The 26,273-nt window shown below is 41.9% G+C and overlaps 1 long non-coding RNA gene across 1 annotated transcript; it reads right to left on the minus strand.

The window, feature by feature from the left end:
• Positions 1-1,691: 1,691 nt before the first annotated feature.
• Positions 1,692-26,229, minus strand: LOC113617893 (uncharacterized). Its single transcript, XR_003431812.1, has 8 exons — positions 26,188-26,229; positions 25,570-25,690; positions 12,830-12,934; positions 12,486-12,629; positions 11,367-11,406; positions 9,408-9,540; positions 2,435-3,387; positions 1,692-2,350 (listed from the first exon to the last, which is right to left on the minus strand). It is a non-coding gene; the product is annotated as an uncharacterized LOC113617893 (long non-coding RNA).
• Between the last annotated feature and the right edge of the window lie 44 nt (positions 26,230-26,273).

A 26,273-nucleotide genomic window follows, 5' to 3' on the forward strand; every position in this document is an offset into this window, starting at 1 on the left:
TATCCATTGTAAGCATCCATGAGCAGATACCCATGCATCATTCACTCCACAGGTCATGAGGGAGGAGATACAATGAAGAAAGGGCACTGCGGTCAGGGCGGGGAGATCCTATTTCTTGCCAGACACAGTCATGACCTTGGCAATCACTTTACACCTCTGAGGCCCCATTTCTTCCTCTTACAACTTAAACCTCAGAAAAGCAATATTTGCTCTGCCTGCATCACCAGGCTGAGGTTATATATATTAAAATTTTCTATCATTTAAGAGATGATTCAATATGCCTATGAAAATCCCAACTTTCCCTAAAGTAGGAATTTGCATGCATCTCCCAGCAAAGCAGTAAACATCCCTGACTGAGAGAGTTTTCACGACTCAGAACGTATGGGCCATTCTTTTATCTGATCATTTCCCAAACGCTGATTTCAGGACTCCATATGGCCAACACCAGCGGAAGATACTGGGAATGCAAGACCCTCCCTGCCGTGGCTGAGCTCACAGAATGTTGAAGGAGCTGGACAGGAAGGAAAGAGGGTGGTAAGATGGTAAGTGACAAGCTATTCCAACATTGGCGACGCCAAAACGTGAAGATATGACATCATGAAGGTGATGGAATGGACGACGGAATAGGAAGTGGAGTGGAGTGGAAAAGGACCAGCTGTATTTGAGGGTGTTTCTGGCTTGGCTGGGATGACGCGTTGGATAGTGGCTGATCCTGGGTAATGTAAGAAAAGGTGTAGCTGAGGTGAAGGAAACATGCAGACCTAAGGTTCGTGTTGGGTGGTGCAAACCTATGGCTTTTATTGAGTATGGAGAGGTTGCCATGGGGACACACACACCCAGAGGACACAGTCTGAAGGACCCAAGAAGGCAAGTGGACGAGGAGTGTGTAGGGGATATTGAACGAGTTACTGGATGAATGAAGCATAGTTCTTTTTTTTTTTAACATCTTTATTGGGTTATAATTGCTTTACAATGGTGTGTTAGTTTCTGCTTTATAACAAAGTGAATCAGTTATACATATACATATGTTCCCATATGTCTTCCCTCTTGCGTCTCCCTCCCTCCCACCCTCCCTATCCCACCCCAAGCATAGTTCTTACTCCCGAGAACCTTACTATCTAGCGCCCCCTGACGGGGGTGGTCAGGGATAACTGGGGAGGGTCAACGTGAAACTAACCAGGCCACATCCCTGAAGCGTCCACAGACAAGCCTCCTCGTCCACGATGCAGGCCGCTGTCCAGGCTGTAAATCGAGTGGACGGGCTCTCCACCCATTTTGCACTCTCAGCTCAGACAATGTGTTACTATTATTTTTAATTTTTATTGGAGTATTGTTGATTTACAATGTTGTGTTGATTTCAGGTGTACAGCAAAGTGAATCTGTTATACATATACATACCTCCACTCTGTTTTTTTTTTTTGGCGGTACGCGGGCCTCTCACTGTTGTGGCCTCTCCCGCTGCGGAGCACAGGCTCCGGACGCGCAGGCTCAGCGGCCATGGCTCACAGGCCCAGCCGCTGCGCGGCATGTGGGATCTTCCCGGACCGGGGCACGAACCCGTGTCCCCTGCATCGGCAGGCAGACTCTCAACCACTGTGCCACCAGGGAAGCCCCCTCCACTCTTTTTTAAGATTCTTTTCCCATATAGGCCGTTACAGAGTATTGAGTAGAGTTCCCTGTGTTATACAATAGGTTCTTATTAGTTACCTATTTTATACACAGTAGTGTGTATATGTCAATCCCAATCTCCCAATTTATCCGTCTCTCCCTTACCCCCTGGTAATCATGCCTTGAGGGCCATGAGGCAAATCTCTAGGTGCCTTCACATAAGAAATTTACTCTACCCTATAAGGTCTAAAACAGTCAAGGAAGAAACGTGAATTTCACATTCACAACCATTTTTTCCTTTCAAAAACATGCATCCGTAACTGTGTCCCTGCCTTCAGCAGAGTTCAACTTTACATCTGCGAGTGAGTTACACACGGGGAGTGGAGGCTCAGACAGAAGTTATTTCTCAGCGACAGACCGGTAGGAGGGCCGACGTGGAAACCTGGTGCTTGCCTCCGAAAGCAGCGTCTTAACAAAGGTCAGATGCTTTATGTATTAAATCACTCACTGGACGACTTGTCAGTTAAGCACACGCCGGATGCTAGGAGAGAGATGAAGAGGCAGTAGCCCTGCCTTCAGGGAACTCATTGGACTAAAGCATTGAACGTCAGGTGTTTTCTGGTGAACCAGGCAAATACCTTCTGGAGGGAAACTTCAATCGCCACCTGCCGGGGTGGGGATCCTCTAGGCTCCGCTTAAATGCTTGCGATCAGAACACCCCAGGGTGGCGACAGGTTCCTCCCTACATCGGAGTGGGAGAGAAAAGCCCTCTTTGTCTCCACCTTTCTCTGTCTTCACACCTCCCACAGGTCACCCGAGAACTCACCTCCGATCCAGGCGGGACCTTCTACCCTTGCGTCTGAGAAGAGACAGCACTGCCTCCTGGTGGCCAACTCGAGGCTCTACAGAGTGGCAAGCCGGCCAGGGCCACCTTCTCTGGATCGATTCGGAGAGGGAAAGGGGACAGGCTTCCCCCTGTTCTTCAGCAAAAAGGTGAGCGTAACTGAGACCGAGTGTGGCTCTGGCGGCCAGCATCCTTGCCATGACCCTCACCTGCACCGGTGATGCTGCAGCACCCTCCTCCCACTCAGGGTTCATGCCTTCCAGCCCTCTTTCCCCCACGTAGGAAGCTTCTCCCAATGAGGACCTAGGAGCTGTCACTTCTGGTTGCTATTGAAGCCATAACCCATGCGGTTCACACCAGGAGAACTCTGTCACAGGGATTTTTTAAAAAACATTGTACAAACAGGAGGAAAACAGGAGTCTTTATTTGTTACAATATTGCTTCTGTTTTATGTTTTGTTTTTTTGGCTCTAAGGCTTGTGGGATCGTAGCTCCCCAAGCAGGGATTGAACCTGCACCCCATGCATTGGAAGGCGGAGTCTTAACCACTGGACCACCAGGGAAGTCACTCTGCCTTACCCGTTTGAATGGTACAAAACCCAGATGAGTCTTGGAGGAGGACTGTGGGTTATCGCACACTTAATCAGGGGCTCATGTCCATCATAACTGTAGTTCCACATGTGGTATCTTTACTGAAGCAAATCAACATTGCTCTACCACCGAGTATAGGGCTGTTGACCTGGCATATATTGATAATTTTCCCCATTTCTGTCAGTAAAGATGATCAGAAACAACTCAATCTCTTGTGGCAGGAGCATCAGCACCCCTACATCATCCATCGCTCCTGCTTTGGTCCTAAGACAGACTAGAGGGAATTGAATGTCTTAACATCACATCAGGTACCACATCACGTTGATGACGTTTTGCTCACTGGAGCTGATGAGAGGAAGTAGCAAGGGTGAGAGGGTAAGAGATAAGCCCCACAAGAGTTTGGAGACCTAAACTCTTTCACTTTCACTCTAAAGTGAAAATATACTGTGACACTTTGTAGCACCCATTTCAAAGAAATAGACATAACTGTTGATGGACTTTTTGCTTTCTGAAGGCTACATATAGGATATGTAAGCATGATCTTGTAATATGATTATTGAGTAACGCTTAAGATGGCCAGTTTGCACGGGGGAGCGGGTGGAAAGAGTAAAGAACAAGAAGGTCTACTGCTTAGACTTCCGTATCATGTCCAAGAAGTAGTTCAAGCTGTCTTGTCACTTATGCTGTGTGTCAAGATATGCTACGGTATTTCCTGTGTGAGAGGCAGATAATATATTTTAACAGCAACTGAAAAATCCCAAAGAAAGAATCACTGCATGGTCCCTTGGGTTTGGGAATGAAGCCATGCCGTCTTCTGCCAGTAACTAGCCTCAAGCTGGTAAGCAGTTCCTGGCCTCCTATTGACCCCGGTGGAAACTTAGTGCTTGACCCCCAAGTGATTGCCCATCATCACTGTTTTTTTTCCAAATCCACCATCCCTGTGTGGAGCTGTAATACATTTGGTTATCTATGTGTGTATTATGCAAATCCATCTGCAAACCAGACCTACCCTTTTTGTTAACTTTTCATAGGGAACCCTCATGAGGCCACAGGTGTGTGTTGAGGGCAAAGCGGTAGACACAGAAATAGGCACAGTTTCCAGGTGAGTAAATGACCCAGCTACCTGTGCAATTAACTTGTGCCTGTTCTGATATATACCATTTCCAAGGGATAATTTAATATTACTGTTAATATCCAATCTTATGATTTGGAATATCAGGAAAAAACATTCAGTTGATGGTGGGCAGCTCGGGGTGGCTAACATTTTATCTTTCAGGTATTGACATCACTCAATCTATACGGCAGCTCATGGAACTTTGTTGTCCCCAGCATTGAGAACACATTTATTTTACTTGAATGCCAAACAAACAGGTGAGTGAAGCTTTGGAGGGGACAGAAAGAATGAACAGTACTGGACACTTTCATTATACCATCCAAACCCACCCTCTGCCTTTCTTCCATCTGCCTCTACCCTGGGAGGCTGAACTGGCTGGACTTCGTCCATGGTTCCCTTTGCCATCTGGCTTCTGGTTGTTTCGCATAAATGGGAAGCATTGGTGGAGACTGGACTGGAGAACAGAGTGAGATCAGGGTACTTACTTATTTCCTGGTTTCCTCTGTGATGGGTCGTTATATGTTGAAGTAAGTTTCTCTACCAAGACCACAGCCCCTGTCAGGAAACCCTCTGCTACAACAACAGCTACTATCTCTGGGTTCTGGTCAACTTTGCCCCTCCTTAACCTTCAGTCCTGAGGGTAGTAATGGCTCCTCCATCTTGCTAGTTTAGAGCATTTCAACCATCGCTCTTGGTTTCCTGTAACCCTGCTTACATATTTATGAGCAGCCTCTTCATTAAACCTTCCTCCATTACCCACTTGAGTACGGCATCTGCTTCCTGCTAGAGTGTGAGTGATACACATTCAGATCAGATTCTCAGAGCAAAACTCCAAGTAATTAGAAATCAGCAACAAGCACAGACTTAAATGGACTCAAATTACTCAAGATAATAAGTTATTCACGTAGGAAACTAAGACATATTTAGAATCGAATACCAAAAAGTGTACTACATCATAGTCATCTATAGTAGGACCAAGAAAAAGGGAAATATGTGCATTAATAAAAGAAAAAGATTAAAAGTAAATGTCTGAAGAACTTAAAAGCTTAGAATAAGCTTTTAAAAATAGGGCAGACATAATAGGTAGGAAATCAATAAAATGGAAAAAGAAAAAAGCAAATGAGCTTCAACAAAAGAAAAATTTGCTTTTTAAAAACCTCTAAGAAGAAAGATCAAGACGAGAGAAGAAAAGGAACAAAACATTTCTTACTAGTTATCAAGACTTACAAAACTGTAGTAATGAAAACACTATGATATCAATGCCAACATATATAATAGAAAAGAATGCCTATTAATTATAGAACATTGATAAATGACATTGCAAATCAGAGAAGAAAAGCTAAGCTATTCAATAAATAGAGCTGGGAAAATTGTTTACGCATACATTAAAAAATCTGATACCTACCTCACACCACAAAAAGAAAACAATTTTAATGAATTAACTATCAATATATAAAAATCAAACCCCCAAATCTTACCAAAAAATAAAGACAGTGCCTTGGGGAAAAGAAGCAATTATTAAACAAGTGACAAAAATCACAATCAATGAAGAAAAAGATGGATAAGTTTAAATTTATATATGTACATGTAAAGCATGACTAATATATATAATGTTTACAGAACTGTACATGTATTATATAATCATCATAAAAAGGTATTTATTCATCCAGGAAAGTAAGCCACTACCGTGTGCCAATAACTCTCCAAACTGCTGTAGATACGACAGCAAAGCTGACGTGATCTCTGCCCCAGACCGTACGTTGGCAGGTAAGCAGACAGGTTGAACAACACTGCACTTAATAACACGATGAAAATATTACTTTTACTATCATCCACACCATCATAAAGGAGCTTCTTTCCAGGCAAATTATTAATCAATGTATCAATGTAGTCGTGGTGAGATATGGCAGACCGGGGGGTGACCGATTCTCCTAAGGCATTTATTTACCCTGTTTGTTTAGTCATTCAGTAGTATTTATTGACTGACCCTTGAATGCCACTGTAATAAGCCCTGGGATAAAAGATGAATACGAAATAATTTCTCCTCCAAGCAGAAAATCCCTGAGCTCACCGCTGGGTAGAAGCAGACGCATAAACTGGAAGGTCCAGTATCTTGTGATGGGCATTATGGTGGGGGATCTTATGGTGCTGTGGGGGCATATTGAAGCGCCTACCCCAGACTCTGGGGAAAGGGGTAGGTGGGTTTACGGGGGTACTTCAAAGCCCAACAGTGAAGGCAAGGAAAATATTTTAATTCAGATAACTGGGTGAATCATAAGTCAGAATTCTAAATGCATACACTGCTATAAAATGATAATCATGTGTTAAAGGCTGTCATTCCAATTTTGAGCCAAGAAAGTTCAGAGGTTCAGAACAAAACAGGTATTTCAGAGACCTCAACAACAAACGTTGCTACAGCAGGAGTTTTCTGAGGTAAGGACAGTGCAGCAGCAGAGTAACTATTGTTTCTTGGAAAAGCATAAACTAAGAGGCAACAATCTTGGGTCTCTGTCCTGATTTTGCTGCACACTCACTCTCTAAAGCCTAGAGTAAGCCAGTTATCCTCCAGAGTTTGGGAATAACATCACAAACGTAATGTGTTTATCATGAGAATTAGAGCGTAAAGGTTAAAGTGCTTAATAAAGCAGTGCATGAATATCATTATTAAGTGGCATGTGCTTATGAAGACTCTAGCAGCATTTCTCACTGATGGAAATTACATCATCTTCATAATTGCTTCATTTTGTCTTTACTGAGGTATAATTTTCATATAATAAACTGCACACATCGTTAGTGGATCATTCACTGAGTGTGGTAATTTTATACATCATATAACTACAAACTTCAAAACATCAAAATGTAGAACCTTACCCTACCCGTCTTCCCATAAATTAATTCTACCAAAAAAAAACCCGAAAAAAAACCCCACTACTGTCCTTATATGTAGAATCTAAAATAGGACACAAATGAACCTAGCTACGAAACAGAAACAGACTCACAGACATAGAGAACAGACTTGTGTTTGCCAAGGGGGGAAGGGGGAGGCAAGAATTGGGAGTTTGGGATTAGCAGATGCAAACTGTTACATATAGAATGGATAAACAACAAGGCCCTACTGTATAGCACAGGGAACAATATTCAATATCCAATATTCACAATGGAAAAAATATGAAAAAGAATGTATATATAACTGAATCACTTTGCTGTACAGCAGAAATCAACACAACATTGTAAATCAACTATACTTCAATAAAATAAATTTTTTTTTAAAAACTACTGTCCTGTTTATGTCACCATGCTTATGAAGGATTTTAATCTGTATTTTTCTTTTCTAGTAATATCCCTGTCAGATTTCTGGCCTCATGGTTATACTGGCCTCATAAAAATACTGAGAAGTGTTTTCTCCTCCTCCCCTTCCTGGAAAAAAAATGTGCAAAAATGGTAATATTTCTCTTTAAATGTTTGAAGGAATTCACTAGTGAAGTCATCCTGGGCTCAAACTGTCTTTGTTGATGTGTCTCTTTTAAAATTGTAAATATATTAGTATATATATGTTTCCAGGTTTCTTATTTCTTCTTGCGTTCATTTTAATCGAACTTATTTCACTTATATTGTTGACTTTATTGGCATATGTTCATAATATTTCATTTTTGTCTTTATTTTGTCTATATTTATTTATTTATTTTTATTTTTTTTGTGTGTGTGTGTTTTGTCTATATTTATTGATAGGTCCTTTTAAATTTTCTCATATTGATTACTTGTGCTTTCTTTCTTTTTTATTGATTAATCTAACATGGAGTTTATTAATTTTGTAAATCTTTTTTAACATAGCCACTTTGATTTTGTTGATTTTTGTCTAGTGTTTATTTCATTGATTTCTGCTCTTAATTATTTTCTCTCTTCTATTAATTTTGAGCTTGAGATGCTCTTCTTTTCCTAGCTTCTAAACATGGAAGTTTGTTGGAAATGGGGGAAAGTAAAAAAATCAATACTATAAATTTCCTTTCCTTATAAATTTATTGGAAAACTATGAATTTCATTCTCAGCACTGCTTTAGCTGAATATAAATTTTGTTATGTTGGGTTTTCATTATCATTCAACTCCAAATATTCTTAATTTCCGTTGTGATATCTTCTTTGACGCATAGGATTTTCTTGTTGTTGCATAATGTTCCATTTGAGTTTTTCTAGAGATTGTATTATTGTTGATTTCTAATCAACAATAATGTGTGGTCAGAGAATATACTTTCTATGATGTCACGCCTTTAAAACTAACTGAGACTTATCTTATGGCCTAGCATATGGTAATGTTCATGAATGTATCTGTTTTTGTACCCACTGTTCTATTCATGTTAGGTTAAGTTGGTTGAAGGTTATGTTCAAATCTCCCACATCTTTATAACTTTTGCCTAGTTGTCTTATTAATTACTGAGAGGGGTTTAAAACCTCCAACTCTGGTTATGGATTTATATATTTCTTCATTACTTCTGTCAGTATTTGTTTTACATATTTCGAAGCTCTGTTATTAAGTGCATTCAAATATAAAACTGCTATGTCTTATTTCAATCTTAGAATTTCCATCATTTTTTTATGGCTTTCATTTCTGATGAAATTCCTCATCTGCTTATGTATGTCGTTCACGTCTTCTAATATATACTTTAACACATTTATTAGGGTTATTTTATAGCCTCTGTCTGCTAATTCCATAATCTATATCTTTGGCTCTGAGTCTACTGACAAAAATTTTCTCTTGATAATGGATCACATTTTCTTGCCTCTTTGCTTGTCTCTTTAATTTTTAAAATTTCACTCTGTACATCCCACGTAAAAGAATAATTGAGAATTAAACAGGTAGTATTTGCCCCTGAAAATGGTAGGACGCTGAGTCAAACGTATCTGTAATTGGGCTGAGTCTGGGCTTTGTTGCAGCTTTAATTAGACTCATTCTACCCCTGGCTTCACATACTTTGAGGGCAGGGTCAAGACTGTCCCTTCAGCAAGGCTTAAAACCTGAGCACTGGAGAGACTCTGAGGCTCCAGACTTCACACGTGAGCAGCCACTCCCTGAGCCTTTGGAGATCGCTCTCCGTTCTTCTACCAGAGGAGCAGGCTTTGATTTGCTGCGGCCTCGCATCCAGGAGGAGCCTCCTGTGCCCTAGGAAGCTCCCTTGGCCATCCTGCACATCCCCAAGCCTCCAGAAGGGCCCGGCCACGTACTTGGTCCAGGTACCGCGCACATCGGGAGGGCTTACCGGCCTTGGTGCTGCTACCATGCACCCAGTGAAGGTCCCGTGAGAAGGATGTGGTGTGGATTCACTCCAAGCCTGGGAGTCCTCAGAATTCCAAACCTTCCTCTCAGCCCACACGCGGCTGATGAAGAGTTGCCTAAAAAGATGCACAACATGAGAGTTCTGAGTTAAGTTTTATTTGGGGCAAAATGAGGACTATAGCCTGGGAGACAGCCTCTCAGAGAGCTCTGAGAAACTGTCCCGAAGAGGCAGAGGGAGGTCAGTATAGATGTGATTTTAGTGAAGGGGGAACGTGCAGTCAAACATGCATTTTGGGGGCCTCCCTGGTGGCACAGTGGTTGAGAGTCCGCCTGCCGATGCAGGGGACGCGGGTTCGTGCCCCGGTCCGGGAAGATCCCACATGCCGCAGAGCAGCTGGGCCCGTGAGCCATGGCCGCTGAGCCTGAGTGTCCGGAGCCTGTGCTCCGCACCGGGAGGGGCCACAGCAGTGAGAGGCCCACGTACCGCAAAAAATAAATGAAAAAAAAAAAAACCCCATGCATTTTGGCAGAAGGTGGCTGCTCGTCACGAGGAGCAGATGTCTCCATTAATGATTTTAGTGCTTTTCTAGATACAAGGAGATGCAAGAATTGGGCTCATAATATCTCCTGAGAATATCTAACTATCTGAAGGCCTGTTCTGCCGGGTTTTCCCAGAGCACAGAGGGCCTCCTTCCTGCTCTCCACCCTGAGCTCCTTTCGGGGGGTGCGGAAGGTCAGCGGCTGCAGCAGTTCATGATTTAATCCTCGTAGAGGCAGATGGCAAGGGCCAATCTGTAGTTGGCAGACGTTTAAAAGACAGGTGGGTGCCACATCCCACACATACTGAGTAAAGAAAAATGCGGCAGGGATGAAAGTACCCATGGTCTCTGCTAGGAAGGGCTTGTCTCTTACTGGAATTCAGTTCAGTGGGATTTCCCTGTGTTCCCAGTTCTGGGTTGCCTTTAAACATGCATATGATTGTGTCACTTCTCTGAACTATTCTGATTTGTAAGGTGGGACCTCCTGCAACTCAGTACATCCCAGCTGCTGAAGTGTCCATTTGAAGCTGTGTTCGTGTCTGGGGTGTGGATGTGAATAAATCACCCTTGGGGTCAGAAAGAAATAAACGCCACTTTAAATAGTTCTCTGGGTTAATTTTGATTTCATCGGTTTTACACACACTGAAAATAAATGGTCTTTGCTACCGCCCATGTTTCCACATGAAGTGATGCAGACCGTGTACTGCCCGAAGCTTTCAAGCCTAGGAGACAAGTGGAGGTTGAAACACAACCTCAGCTTTTTTCTCCCAGTTTATCCTCTCAAAGGAAAATCTGTTCTTAATTCATCCATGGCTCCGTGTGCAAAGGCGAGCAGCGACCCCAGTATCGTTGCTCTGTCTACAGATCGATAAACTCGTCCCCCACATCTGGGTCCCCCACATTATGGCTACTTGCAAGAATATTGCCTAAATTATCTAGAATAACTTGTCATATTCCAAGGCCAGTGTTGAAAAGAAAAAAATTGACAAAGATAGAGAGAAGACCCCAGGTACTAATGGAGGAGTCGCTGACCTCTTTAGGAAGTTTCATGCAATGTAGCAGAAGCGACCTTTCTAAACAAGTTTCTTTTTCAGTTTGAACTTTTTGACAAATTCTTTGCAATCTCATTCCTCTGAATGAGTGTGAGTTTTTCCCTATTTATTATTTTTTGGAGCATACGTCCACATAACTATGAAATAAAACTTGATCCAAAATCTTCACTTAAATAAGATAAAAATGAACTTATTTAACAACAACAACAAAAAAAACCAGACTCACTGACATAGAAAATAACCTTATGGTTACCCGGGGTGATGTGGGGGGAGGGGGAAGGATAGATTGGGAGTTTGGGATTGACATGTACACACGGCTATGTTTAAAAACGATAACCAACAAGGACCTACCGTATAGCACAGGGAGCTCTGCTAAATACTTTGTAATAACCTAAATGGGAAAAGAATTTGAAAAAGAATAAATACATGTATGACTGAATCACTTTGCTGTACAGTTGAAACTAACACAACATTGTTAATCAACTGGACTCCAATATAAAATAAAAATTAAAAGAAACACGAACACAAAATCATCACTTCAGTTCGTTTATGTGTCTGTGCACAAACACATTACATGAAAGCCTGTCATTCGTTTTCTTTAACTGGTTCCATCAAAAAATATTGAATGAGTTCTCATAATCTCTATTCACTGTTGCTTCCCCGGTGCCTAAATAATTACCTGGCACAAAGTCCCTGTGCCTACTTTCTAGTGAAGAGACATCTACGAAGGATACGGAAAAATAAATAAACCTCATTTCTAGAAGTGATAACTATGATAATGTTATAGTTTCTATTTCAACCAGAACACTCGAGAGTAATTAATGATTACATGAGGAAAGCAAGTGTCCCCAGGGATGGCCTGGGTGTAAATAAGACATAAGGAACTTAGGGGAAAGTGCTGTGAAAAAAAGGACATTGGGGTTATGGCTTGGACTTGAGAGGGAGTCGAATGGAGTCTGAGTGGGTGGGGAGCAGACGTTAACAGGGGCTAAGGGAAGCCCCGTGGAGGGGTGGCATTCAGTCCTAATCAGAATGATGACAGTGAGTCACTAACCAAAGCCTGGAGGAAGGGCAAGTTCGGGCAGGGCCATGGCCAGTGCAAAGGGCCTGAGGAGGAAACAAACCTGGTGTGTTCAAGACAGAGACGGAGACAATGGGCTGCCACCAAGTGAAGGAGGCTGGAGGTGATGGGAGACGGATAGAGTCAGAGACTCGAGCTCTGCCGTCCTTACGGGCCCTGCTGGGAGCTGGCAACTCCACACAAAGGGGTGACTCGGCGAAGATCCAAATGAGAGGGATAAGTTCTCATCTAGTTGGGGGGAAATATTCATGAGAGTCACGTGCTAAGGTGATGCTCTTAAAGCAGTCTAAACTCAGCAGTCAGCTAACTTGCTATCTCAAGAAGTGTCAAGGTGAGGTTTTTTTCCCCCCACTAAAGTGAATTATTTTACAATGAGAATAATGCCTTACCTTTGCAAAAGTTTTCTCGCGGTGTTATACGGAACTACATTTTTATCTTCTGTGTGTAAAGCGTTCTGGAAGATGATAAGGCTTTGGAAGGGTTGTCTGGGTTTCCAGGTCCAGTCCGAGTTCAGCACAGAGTGCTGTGAATGCCTGGCGGGGAGAGGTAGTTACAAGGAAGAGGAATCAGGACAGGTGGACATTTCATAGGCCAGAAAGCATTTTGCCTATTAGTAGAAAGGCCCGCATGAAGTTAAAAAAATCAATTGCAAAACACAATAGAGGAGGTGAACCTTGACAACAGAATCAACTAAAACCTCCCCCGTTTTGGCGGTAAGTTCAGGATGTGATACCTTTCCTTAGATGTCAACGCTGCCTCAGAGGGCAGTCCTTCACTCGGACTCCAGTGAAAGGCCAAGCAGCCAGGTATCTTTTTCTGGGGTTGCAATATCTTCTCTCTAAGGCCAAAAAGGAATTTTTATCATTTTATATTTCTCACTAACAAGTAAATATAACAATTTCCCTCCAGAGAAATCCTCATGGATTTGGCCCGTAGATACTAGCTAGGGCTTAATTCAATCACAACAATCCTTAGAGAATTGTGCAGGCCAACTGAGAAGCAAAGATACTGCATTTATATGCGTGACATCTATCAAACCTATAGCTCTTAAGAGATTAAAAGCTCTATCCTCAGTAATACAGTCTCAGATGGATTTTAAATAAACATTAAAAATATATGTAGACAAACTTCCAGTTACAAGAGTAACAAGTCCTGGGGATCTCATGTACAGCACAGTGATTATAGTTAATATTGTAGCATATATTGAAAATTTCTAAGCGAGTAGACGGTAACTGTTTTCAACACAAAAAATGGTAATTATGTGACGGGATGGAAGTGTTAGCTAATGCTATGCTGGTAATCATTTTGCAATATGTAAATGTACCAGATCAACCCGCTATACACCTTAAACTTACCCAATGTTATGTGTCAATTATGTCTCAATAAAGCTGCGGGCAAACCTAGGGGCAAGATGGGAATAAAGAGGCAGACCTACTAGAGAACGGACTTGAGGATACGGAGAGGGGGAAGGGTAAGCTGGGACAAAGTGAGACAGTGGCATGGACATATATACACTACCAAACGTAAAATAGCTAGCTAGTGGGAAGCAGCCGCATAGCACGGGGAGATCAGCTCGGTGCTTTGTGACCGCCTGGAGGGGTGGGATAGGGAGGGTGGGAGGGAGGGAGACACAAGAGGGAAGAGATATGGGGATATAAGTATATGTGTAACTGATTCACTTTGTTATAAAGCAGAAACTAACACACCACTGTAAAGCAATTATACTCCAATAAAGATTTTTTTTTTAAAAAAAGCTGTGGGCAAATAATTTAAAATACAGAAATGATTTAAATATATATGTAGAAAAGAAAGCCTACAAGAAGTTATAAACAAAGAAGATTTGAGTAGGTGCTGATTATTTTTTAAATGGATAATAATCCCTATTCCAAGGCAACGATTAAGCATTAAAAATGGTAGCTTAGGTGGAAAGCATGTCTTTTCTAAAAATGGCCGAAAAAGTATCTCCTGTTTGAAATGCTCTTGTAAGAGAGGTAGAACCTGCTTCTGCTCCCCTTGAACCTGGGCAGGCTCGAGGCTCACCCGGAACCAGCAGACTCACTCAGAACCGAAGGCTGGCATGGAAGCTTCCGGGTGATTTTTTCTGCAGTGATGGATAACTGGGCCTGGAGGTGTTGTCCTCACTCCCCACAGAGAAATGAAATAACTTTCCCAAGGACACACAATTTTATTAAATGCCAGGTTAGAAACCAGATCTCTTGATACTTAAGCCAACGTTATTTCCACTACGGCCTCCCCTGCCACGAAAACCCTTTGCAACTGATTCCTCCGATGTTTACCACTGAATTAACTGGATGTTAAGTTGTTACCTGAGCGTTTGAGCAATACATTCTCTTGCCATACTTTGTTGGCCGTATGTAAATTTTATGCAATGATAATCCATTATAAATAGGGGGGATTAAAAAAATACATCATTGCCTTAGTTCTTCCATACATTTTTCCCCAAAAGAGTCCCATGTCCGTCATTCACAATAAAGCTCCGTTTTGCCTTTATCATAGTTCCAGTGAGTTGCTATTAATTTTTAAAAAGCAAGACATTAACCTCTCACCTTTTGAAATGAAAGAAATGGGAAGGAACTTCAAGATTGAAAATGACCTCGATGGAATACATTAAACAGAATATGAAACGGCCAGACTTTAACAAATGTAATTTAGAGAAAACTGCTGATCAAAACATATCATTTCTCCTATTGATTTCTTCCTTTCTTGATGCTCTGTTTAGGCAAAGGAAGGAAAACTGGAACAGGAGAAGCAGAGATTTCAAAGAAGGGCTAGCTTGAGGCAGAGGTGAGCTACAGTGTGTTATGACAGGTGAATGTCAACAGAGAAAAAGGAGAAAAATAGCCAAAAACTAAGAAGGAAAAGCAACAGACCCGGAACGAGAGATGAGAAATGTCAACTCTATGCTTTGTTTTCTTATTTACAATAATTACAGACATATATACGTATACACATATATACGTGCATATACACAGTCTATACACACACACAGACTGAAGTTTCCTTTATGTTTTTTCATTTTTACTGATTTTAATTTCACATACATGTACTGTATTTTATATACAGAAACCTGGAGTGAGTATTGCTTGTTTGTATCAACTGTATTTTTTTAAAAACTTCCTTGATTTTATTTTTTTTAATTTTATTGGAGTATAGTTGATTTACAATGTTCTGTTAGTTTCAGATGTACAGCAAAGTGATTCAGTTATACATATACATATATTCATTCTTTTTCAGATTATTTTCTCATATAGGTTTTTACAGAGTATTGAGTAGAGTTCCCTGTGCTATACAATAGGTCCTTGTTGGTTATCTATCTTATAATATAGTAGAGTGTGTATGTTAATCCCAAGCTCCTGATTTATCCCTCCCCCCCCCCCAAGTTTCCCCTTTGGTACCCATAAGTTTGTTTTTGATATCTGTGAGTCTGTTTCCGTTTTGTAAATAAGTTCATTTGTATCATTTTTTAAATTAGATTCTACATATAAGTGATATCATATATTTGTCTTTCTCTGTCTGACTTACTTCACTTAGTATGATGATTTTTAGGTCCATCCATGTTGCTGCAAATGGCATTATTTCATTCTTTTTTATGGCTGAGTAATATTCCATTGTATATACGTACCACATCTTCTCTATCCATTCATCTGTCAATGGACATTAAGTTGTGTCCGTGTCCTTGCTATTGTAAATGGTGCTGCAGTGAACATTGGGGTGCATGTATCTTTTTGAATTATGGTTTTCTCCTGATATATGCCCAGGAGTGGGGAAGTTTCCTCTAAATCCCTTCATTCAATGAATGAGGACACTGGGCCTGCAGGTGATTTGAGTCAGCGGCCCCCAATCACACTGCTATTCAGTGGCAGCTAGAGAAGATCCCATTCTCAGACTGGTGTGCTCTTGGCTTCACCGTGGTCTGGCCAAGTGTGTTATCTGTTACTAGAAAATGCTCCAGCCCTGCTTCCTCCACTGGCAAGGGTCTGTGGGCGCCCTGGGCACAGGACTCCATCCCTGAGGGGAGGCTGTATGTGCCTCAACCCTGTTGTTCTTACCCTCATCGGTGAGGGTCCGTCTGTGTGTTTCTTTTTCTGCACCAGGGCTACCACACCGTCCAGCATGGTAGGAGCTTGACAAGCATTTGCTTAATGGGCTAATAAAGTAAACAGCTCTTTCATCTACATTAGTGTTTGGCTGAATGTCTGACACCAAGTAATGGTGGAGGAATAGAGTTATGACCAAGACAGAGTTGCCCATAAATGTCGTCTTCTGCCTCTGGCCTTACAGTTTTTCCAGCTCAGAGCCTTTCCATGTGCATCCTGAGGGGAAGACTGAAATTCAGTGATAATGGAAATAAGAATATTACTTCGGAAAAGACAAAATCTCTAATTCAAAAAGATACATGCGGGGGGACCATGAAGATGGCGGAAGAGTAAGACGCGGAGATCGCCTTCCTCCCCACGGATACACCAGAAATACATCTACACGTGGAACAACTCCTACAGAACACCTACTGAAGGCTGGCAGAAGACCTCAGACCTCCCAAAAGGCAAGAAACTCCCCACGTACCTGGGTAGGGCAAAAGAAAAAAAAGAAAAAACAGAGACAAAAGAATAGGGACGGCACCTGCACCAGTGGGAGGGAGCCGTGAAGGAGGAAAGGTTCCCACACACTAGGAAGCCCCTTCGCGGGCGGAGACTGCGGGAGGCGGAGCGGGGAGCTTCGAAGCTGCGGAGGAGTGCACAGCAACGGGTGCGGAGGGCAAAGCGGGGATATTCCCGCACGGAGGATCGGTGCCGACCGGCACTCACCAGCCCGAGAGGCTTGTCTGCTCCCCCGCCGGGGCGGGCGGGGCTGCGAGCTGAGGCTCTGAGGCTCGGGTTTCGGTTTCGGACGGAGCGCAGGGAGAGGACTGGGGTTGGCGGCGTGAACACAGCCTGCAGGGGGTTAGTGCGCCACGGCTGGCCGGGAGGGAGTCCGGGGAAAAGTCTGCACCTGCCGAAGAGGCAAGAGACTTTTTCTTACCTCTTTGTTTCCTGGTGCGCGAGGAGAAGGGATTACGAGCGCTGCTTAAAGGAGCTCCAGAGACGGGCGCAAGCCGCGGCTAACAGCGCGGACCCCAGAGACGGGCGGGAGACGCCAAGGCTGCTGCTGCCGCCACCAAGGGGCCTGTGTGCGAGCACAGGCCACTCTCCACACCCCTCTTCCGGAGCCTGTGCAGCCCGCCACTGCCAGGGTCCCGGGATCCAGGGACAACTTCCCCGGGAGAACGCACGCCGGGCCTCAGGCTCGTGCAACGTCACGCCGGCGCAACGTCACGCCGGCCTCTGCCGCCGCAGGCCCGCCCCGCACTCCGGGCCCCTCCCTACCCGCCGGCCTGAGTGCGCCAGAGCCCCCGAATCAGCGGCTCCTTTAACCCCGTCCTGTCTGAGCAGAAAACAGACGCCCTCCAGCGACCTACACGCAGAGGCGGGGCCAAATCCAAAGCTGAGCCCCTGGGAGCTGTGAGAACAAAGAAGAGAAAGGGAAATCTCTCCCAGCAGCCTCAGGGGCAGCGGATTAAAGCTCCACAATCAACTTGATGTACCTGCACCTGTGGAATACATGAATAGACAACCAATCATCCCAAATTAAGGAGGTGGACTTTAGGAGCAAGATCTATGATTTTTTTCCCTATTCCTCTTTTTGTGAATGTGTATGTGTATGCTTCTGTGTGAGATCTTGTCTGTATAGTCTTGCTTCCACCATTTGTCCTAGGGTTCTATCCGTCCATGGTTTTTTTTAAAAATTTTTTTTGTTATAATTTTAATTTTAATAACGTTATTATACTTTACCTTCATTCTTTCTTTCTTTCCTTCCTTCCCTCCTTTAGAAAACGAATCATCCGAAATTGAGGAGGTGGTCTCTGACAGCAAGATTTATGATTTTTCCCCCGTTACCGCTTTTAGTGAGGGTGTATGTGTATGCTTCTGTGTAAGATTTTGCCTGTATAGCTTTGCTTCCAACATTTGTCCTAAGGTTCTATCCGTCCCTTCTTTTTTTCTAAATAAGAATTTTTTAATTCAATAACTTTATTATACTTTATTTTATTTTTACTGTATCTTCTTTCTTTCTGTCTTTTTTCCTTCTTTCCCTCCTTCCTTCCTTCCTCCCTCCCTCCCTGCCTCCTTCCTTTCCTTCTTGCCTTCTTTCCTTCTTTGCTTCTTTCTTTCTTTCTTTCTTTCTTCCTTCCTTCCCTCCCTCCTTTCCTTCTTTCTTTCCTCATACTTCTACTAATTCCCTCTACTTTTTCTCCCTTTTATTCTGAGCCGTGTGGATGAAAGGCTCTTGGTGCTCCAGCCAGGAGTCAGGGCTCTGCCTCTGAGGTAGGAGAGCCAACTTCAGGACACTGGTCAACAAGAGACCTCCCAGCTCCACATAATATCAAACGGCAAAAATCTCCCAGAGACCTCCATCTTAACACCAGCACCCAGCTTCACTCAACGACCAGCAAGCCACAGTGCTGGACAACCTATGCCAAACAACTAGCAAAACAGGAACACAACCCCACCCATTAGCAGAGAGGCTGCCTAAAATCATAATAAGGCCACAGACACCCCAAAACACACCACCAGACGTGAACCTGCCCACTAGAGAGACAAGATCCAGCCTCATCCACCACAACACAGGCACTAGTCCCCTCCACCAGGAAGCCCACACAACCCACTGAACCAACCTTAGCCACTGGAGACAGACATCAAAAACAGCGGGAACTACGAACCTGCAGTCTGCAAAAAGGAGACCCCAAACACAGTAAGATAAGCAAAATGAGAAGACAGAAAAACACACAGCAGATAAAGGAGCAAGATTAAAAATGCACCAGACCTAACAAATGAAGAGGAAATAGCCAGTCTACCTGAAAAAGAATTCAGAATGATAGTAAGGATGATCCGAAATCTTGGAAATAGAATGGACAAAATGCAAGAAACAGTTAACAAGGACCTAGAAGAAATAAAGATGAAACAAGCAACGATGAACAACACAATAAATGAAATTAAAAGTACTCTAGATGGGATCAATAGCAGAATAACTGAGGCAGAAGAACGGATAAGTGACCTGGAAGATAAAATAGTGGAAATAACTACTGCAGAGCAGAATACAGAAAAAAGAATGAAAAGAACTGAGGAGAGTCTCAGGGACCTCTGGGACAACATTAAACGCACCAACATTCGAATTATAGGGGTTCCAGAAGAAGAAGAGAAAAAGAAAGGGACTGAGAAAATATTTGAAGAGATTATAGTTGAAAACTTCCCTAATATGGGAAAGGAAATAGTTAATCAAGTCCAGGAAGCACAGAGAGTCCCATACAGGATAAATACAAGGAGAAATACGCCAAGACACATATTAATCAAACTGTCAAAAATTAAATACAAAGAAAGCATATTAAAAGCAGCAAGGGAAAAACAACAAATAACACATAAGGGAATCCCCATAAGGTTAACAGCTGATCTTTCAGCAGAAACCCTACAAGCCAGAAGGGAGTGGCAGGACATACTGAAAGTGATGAAGGAGAAAAACCTGCAGCCAAGACTACTCTACCCAGCAAGGATCTCATTCAGATTTGATGGAGAAATGAAAACCTTTACAGACAAGCAAAAGCTGAGAGAGTTCAGCACCACCAAACCAGCTTTACAACAAATGCTAAAGGATCTTCTCTAGGCAAGAAACACAAGAGAAGGAAAAGACCTATAACGAACCCAAAACAATTTAGAAAATGGGAATAGGAACATACATATCGATAATTACCTTAAATGTAAATGGACTAAATGCTCCCACCAAAAGACACAGATTAGCTGAATGGATACAAAAACAAGACCCTTATATATGCTGTCTACAAGAGACCCACTTCAGACCTAGAGACACATACAGACTGAAAGTAAGGGGATGGAAAAAGATATTCCATGCAAATGGAAACCAAAAGAAAGCTGGACATATCAGACAAAATAGACTTTAAAATAAGGACTATTAAAAGAGACAAAGAAGGACACTACATAATGATCAAGGGATCGATCCAAGAAGAAGATATAACAATTGTAAATATTTATGCACCCAACATAGGAGCACCTCAATACATAAGGCAAATACTAACAGCCATAAAAGGGGAAATCGACAGTAACACATTCATAGTAGGGGACTTTAACACCCCACTTTCACCAATGGACAGATCATCCAAAATGAAAATAAATAAGGAAACACAAGCTTTAAATGATACATTAAACAAGATGGACTTAATTGATATTTATAGGACACTCCATCCAAAAACAACAGAATACACATTTTTCTCAAGTGCTCATGGAACATTCTCCAGGATAGATCATATCTTGGGTCACAAATCAAGCCTTGGTAAATTTAAGAAAATTGAAATTGTATCAAGTATCTTTTCTGACCACAACGCCATGAGACTAGATATCAATTACAGGAAAAGATCTGTTAAAAAATACAAACACATGGAGGCTAAACAATACACTACTTAATAATGAAGTGATCACTGAAGAAATCAAAGAGGAAATCAAAAAATACCTAGAAACAAATGACAATGGAGACGCAACGACCCAAAACCTGTGGGATGCAGCAAAAGCAGTTCTAAGGGGGAAGTTTATAGCAATACAAGCCCACCTTAAGAAGCAGGAAACATCTCGAGTAAACAACCTAACCTTGCACCTCAAGCAATTAGAGAAAGAAGAACAAAAAAAACCCAAAGCTAGCAGAAGGAAAGAAATCATAAAAATCAGATCAGAAATAAATGAAAAAGAAATGAAGGAAACAATAGCAAAGATCAATAAAACTAAAAGCTGGTTCTTTGAGAAGATAAACAAAATAGATAAACCACTAGCCAGACTCATCAAGAAAAAAAGGGAGAAGACTGAAATCAATAGAATTAGAAATGAAAAAGGAGAGGTAACAACTGACACTGCAGAGATAAAAGAGATCGTGAGAGATTACTACAAGCAACTCTATGCCAATAAAATGGACAACCTGGAAGAAATGGACAAATTCTTAGAAATGCACAACCTGCCAAGACTGAATCAGGAAGAAATAGAAAATATGAACAGACCAATCACAAGCACTGAAATTGAAACTCTGATTAAAAATCTTCCAACAAACAAAAGCCCAGGACCAGATGGCTTCACAGGTGAATTCTATCAAACATTTAGAGAAGAGCTAACACCTATCCTTCTCAAACTCTTCCAAAATATAGCAGAGGGAGGAACACTCCCAAATTCCTTCTATGAGGCCACCATCACCTTGATACCAAAACTAGACAAGGATGTCACAAAGAAAGAAAACTACAGACCAATATCACTGATGAACATAGATGCAAAAATCCTCAACAAAATACTAGCAAACAGAATCCAACAGCACATTAAAAGGATCATACACCATGATCAAATGGGGTTTATTCCAGGAATGCAAGGATTCTTCAATATACGCAAATCTATCAATGTGATAAACCATATTAACGAACTGAAGGAGAAAAACCATATGATCATCTCAATAGATGCAGAGAAAGCTTTTGACAAAATTCAACACCCATTTATGATAAAAACCCTGCAGAAAGTAGGCATAGAGGGAACTTTCCTCAACATAATAAAGGCCATATATGACAAGCCCACAGCAAACATCATCCTCAATGGTGAAAAACTGAAAGCATTTCCACTAAGATCAGGAACAAGACAAGGTTGCCCACTCTCACCACTCTTATTCAACATAGTTTTGGAAGTTTTAGCCACAGCAATCAGAGAAGAAAAGGAAATAAAAGGAATCCAAATCGGAAAAGAAGAAGTAAAGCTGTCACTGTTTGCAGATGACATGATCCTATACATAGAGAATCCTAAAGATGCTACCAGAAAACTACTAGAGCTAATCAATGAATTTGGTAAAGTGGCAGGATACAAAATTAATGCACAGAAATCTCTGGCATTCCTACATACTTATGATGAAAAATCTGAAAGTGAAATCAAGAAAACACTCCCATTTACCATTGCAACAAAAAGAATAAAATATCTAGGAATAAACCTACCTAAGGAGACAAAAGACCTGTATGCAGAAAATTATAAGACACTGATGAAAGAAATTAAAGATGATACAAATAGATGGAGAGATATACCATGTTCTTGGATTGGAAGAATCAACATTGTGAAAATGACTCTACTACCCAAAGCAATCTATAGATTCAATGCAATCCCTATCAAACTACCACTGGCATTTGTCACAGAACTAGAACAAAAATTTTTGCAATTTGTATGGAAACACAAAAGACCCCGAATGGCCAAAGCAATCTTGAGAACGAAAAAAGGAACTGGAGGAATCAGGCTCCCTGACTTCAGACTATACTACAAAGCTACAGTTATCAAGACGGTATGGTACTGGCACAAAAACAGAAAGATAGATCAATGGAAGAGGATAGAAAGCCCAGAGATAACCCCAATGAAATTTAAGAAAAAAAAATGTCATGAAGAACCTAGGGGTAAGGCAGGAATAAAGATGCAGACCTCCTAGAAAACGGACTTGAGGTTATGGGGAGGGGGAAGGGTGAGCTGTGACAGGGCGAGAGAGAGTCATGGACATATACACACTAACAAACGTAGTAAGGTAGATAGCTAGTGGGAAGCAGCCGCATGGCACAGGGATATTGGCTCGGTGCTTTGTGACAGCCTGGAGGGGTGGGATAGGGAGGGTGGAAGGGAGGGAGACGCAAGAGGGAAGACATATGGGAACATATGTTTATGTATGACTGATTCACTTTGTTATAAAGCAGAAACTAACACACCATTGTAAAGCAATTATACCCCAATAAAGATGTTAAAAAAAAAAAAAAGATACATGCACCCCAATGTACATAGCAGCACTATTGACAATAGTCAAGACATGGAAACAACCTAAATGCCCATCAACAGATGAGTGGATAAAGAAGATGTGGTACATAGATACAGTGGAATATTACTCAGACATAATAAAGAATGAAATCTTGCCGTTTTCAGCAACATGGATGAACCTAGAGATTATCATACTAAGTGAAGTCAGAGAAAGACAAATATATGATATCACTTATAGGTGGAGTCTAAAAAATAATACAAATGAACTTATTTATAAAACAAAAATAGACTCACAGATAGAAAACAAACTTATGGTTCCCAAAGGGCAAAGGAGGGGGTGGGATAAATTAGGAGTTTGGGATTAACAGATACATACTACTGTATATAAAATAGATAAACAACAAAGACCTACTGTATAGCACAGGGAACTATGTTCAATATCTTGTAATAACCTATAATGGAAAAGAATATGAAAAAGAACATGTATATACAGATGCACACACGTACACACATAACTGAATCACTTTGCTGCACACCTGAAACTAACACAACCTCGTAAATCAACTGTACTTCAATTTTTTAAAAAAGAAGAATATTAGGCTGCTGCAGCTCTAGCATCAACAGGAAAATCTCCAAATACTTGAAAATAGCTTAAGGAATTTGTGGTCCCCTGATGACATATAAACACAATCACAATGTATGTAGAGTGTACGAAAAAATACGAAAACAGATACCCTGCTATTTCCTCCAGTTGGTTGTGTGTCAAAGAGACGGATATTAGGTAAAACCCATATCTACCATTTACAGCTCTCTGTTCCTTACCTACCTCTTTATTATACACCTACAGCAGGCAGTTCGGAGAAGCTCTGACCTTGGAAAAGAGACATCACGGAAACTACACACATACACACCAAAAACCCAACCACAAATAGATTCTGAATTTCCTTTTGAAAGTCATTGCATATTTTCCCTGAATCCCCTTGACATTATATTTACACTTATAATTAACATGTTATAATGTACAATTAACTGGAGAAGATGGGAAAATGGTTTCCCCAAATCCAATATATTAAATTGAGCATTTCTATCCAGTTAGTGCAGGAAGAAATGTTACTTATAACAACCGGCATCGTATCAAATAATGGATTCTGCAACATCTCCAAGTAGGAGAAAAAAGTTCTTTAGGGAGAAAGTAGAAGTTTAAAAGTGTGATGGAATAACCTCCATGATTACATTTCCAGGAGAAAACATTTCACTTTCTTTAGGTTGACAGAAGCAAGATGCATTTCTGGGAGTAATGAATCTCTCCTCCATCTGCCAGATGCTTGCCTAAACAGGGTTAATTTTCTTTCTTACCTGACAGTTACATGGCTGCATAATTAGGCAGAGATGCTCCCAAAGGATCAGAGACACTGCAGAAAGGGGGATTAGGGAGATATTACCAAGTCCCTGGCTCTGGAATGCCATGCCGGCCAGTTGGCTGCACTGTTTTGCCTTCACCCTGATTTCCACAATCCTCTTCTTGTCTTTTTCCAGCCCACCATTCCTGTTTTAGCCTTTATTTTGCAAGCTCAGGGTTATTCCTTATTACCTTGGTCATGAGCCCCTGGCTACCTACTTAAGCATCTCTAAGATGGCTGTAAGAGACCCTTTGTACAGGACACGTTTTTATTCCATAATATTCCACAATATCAACCTCATTCCTCAGCCATCCCTAGTTTCCCTTTCTTCTATTGAGGCAGATTTAATCTCCATGAACTCCTGACAACTCCAGCTATGACACCATGTTGCTCAGGTGACTTATAAGGCAGAAACTCCCTGGAACAGGAGCTATTAATAACATTGTGGCTAAGCTGCCACCTTTCAGGGGGCGTTCTAGAAAACTTCTAATAGTGGGAAGTACTTCGTAATACACGTCTCCTGAGATGGCCTACTTCTCACGCTTCAGTCCTAATTGTCTGTTATGAATCCATGGCTTTATCTAAATCCTACTTCTTCATTTACTTCGTTGCCACACTCAGAAAGCATCATATCCACGTCATTTCATGGTCGAGACGAAGAGTCTGACTCTTTGAGCTGAGAAAGGAATTAAGAATTTGGGAGACAGAGGGTATTCCCCTCTGAGAACACCATATCAAGAAGCTGGCTCAAAGACTATACCCCAGATTTCCAGGACCCCACCGCTTCCACACCCGACAGACCACCGTCATCTCCAAGGTTACAGCCCAAAGTTCTTCCGGAGGCAACATCACTGACCAGTGGACATGTCCAGCTTCAAGCAAGCAGCCTCTCTTGGCTGGGCCTCAGAGAAATTTTGTGGATCGGAAGGCAAAGGAGGAAGATAAGTCCTCCTCTAGCTCCCGTTGCTTTGATCGTAAGACAGTCTGTGACTAGTCTGGCTGGGATGTTCAAGCCCCAAACGTATTTGAGTGTTTTTCCTAAAGGTGCATCTCTGGAAGGCTCTTAGCATTATTACAATTCGAGGAGTTAGTTGGGTCATTAATTTCTGAAACTGTTTTGGTGCCTCAAGCCTCTCCTGATTCGCATTGCCCCTCTTTAGCTCATCCTTTCCATCCACACGGGAACGTCAGCTCATTCTTACCTGCTTCCGGGTACTGACGCACAAACCTTCAGGCAGACACAGTACTCGCCACCCTGGCAAGGCATCCGTTCTTTCCACACAGCCTTCCTATGTGCCCCCTCCAAAAGGCACTGTCTGGGTGCTGCATTAGAGAACAACATGCATAAGTCTTGTTTTCTGATTTTTAGGACCTCATGGTGCAGGAGGAGAGGCAAGTCACTGAGGAGAGACCCGCTAACACTATCAATCTTAAATGCCGTGGAAGAGTTAACCACCTGGTCACTCTGACATGAAACCAAGAACTACTTGTCCAGATTGTGAAACACAAGACGGAATTATTTTTAATTTTCAAATGAGACGGTTAGCCCCACTTTACTCTCCAGCTTCATTTCCTGTGGTGGCTTATTCCCATCAAGCAATGCTCATTTTTCTTACTCTGTTCCCTAGAAAACACCTGGAGCCCTCTCTCCCATCAATCAAGTAAAGTCTAGCCTCCTTTGGAATCTAGTTCAATATATTCTATAAATAACTTCTATAAATTTAGTCCTCATTACTTCAGCACATATCGTTTTTCCCTCCCTTTAATTTATACAGCACTGAGTAAATGCAGTATAACATTAAATTACAAAGGTTGCTTACAGCAAGAATATAAAATCTGGGGCTTCCCTGGTGGCGCAGTGGTTGAGGGTCCGCCTGCCGATGCGGGGGACGGGTTCGTGCCCCGG

This window comes from Aethalodelphis obliquidens, unplaced genomic scaffold, assembly GCF_003676395.1.
Source record: "Aethalodelphis obliquidens isolate GAN/ISIS:26980383/991018 unplaced genomic scaffold, ASM367639v1 scaffold5, whole genome shotgun sequence".
In the NCBI taxonomy this organism is placed as follows: domain Eukaryota; kingdom Metazoa; phylum Chordata; class Mammalia; order Artiodactyla; family Delphinidae; genus Aethalodelphis; species Aethalodelphis obliquidens.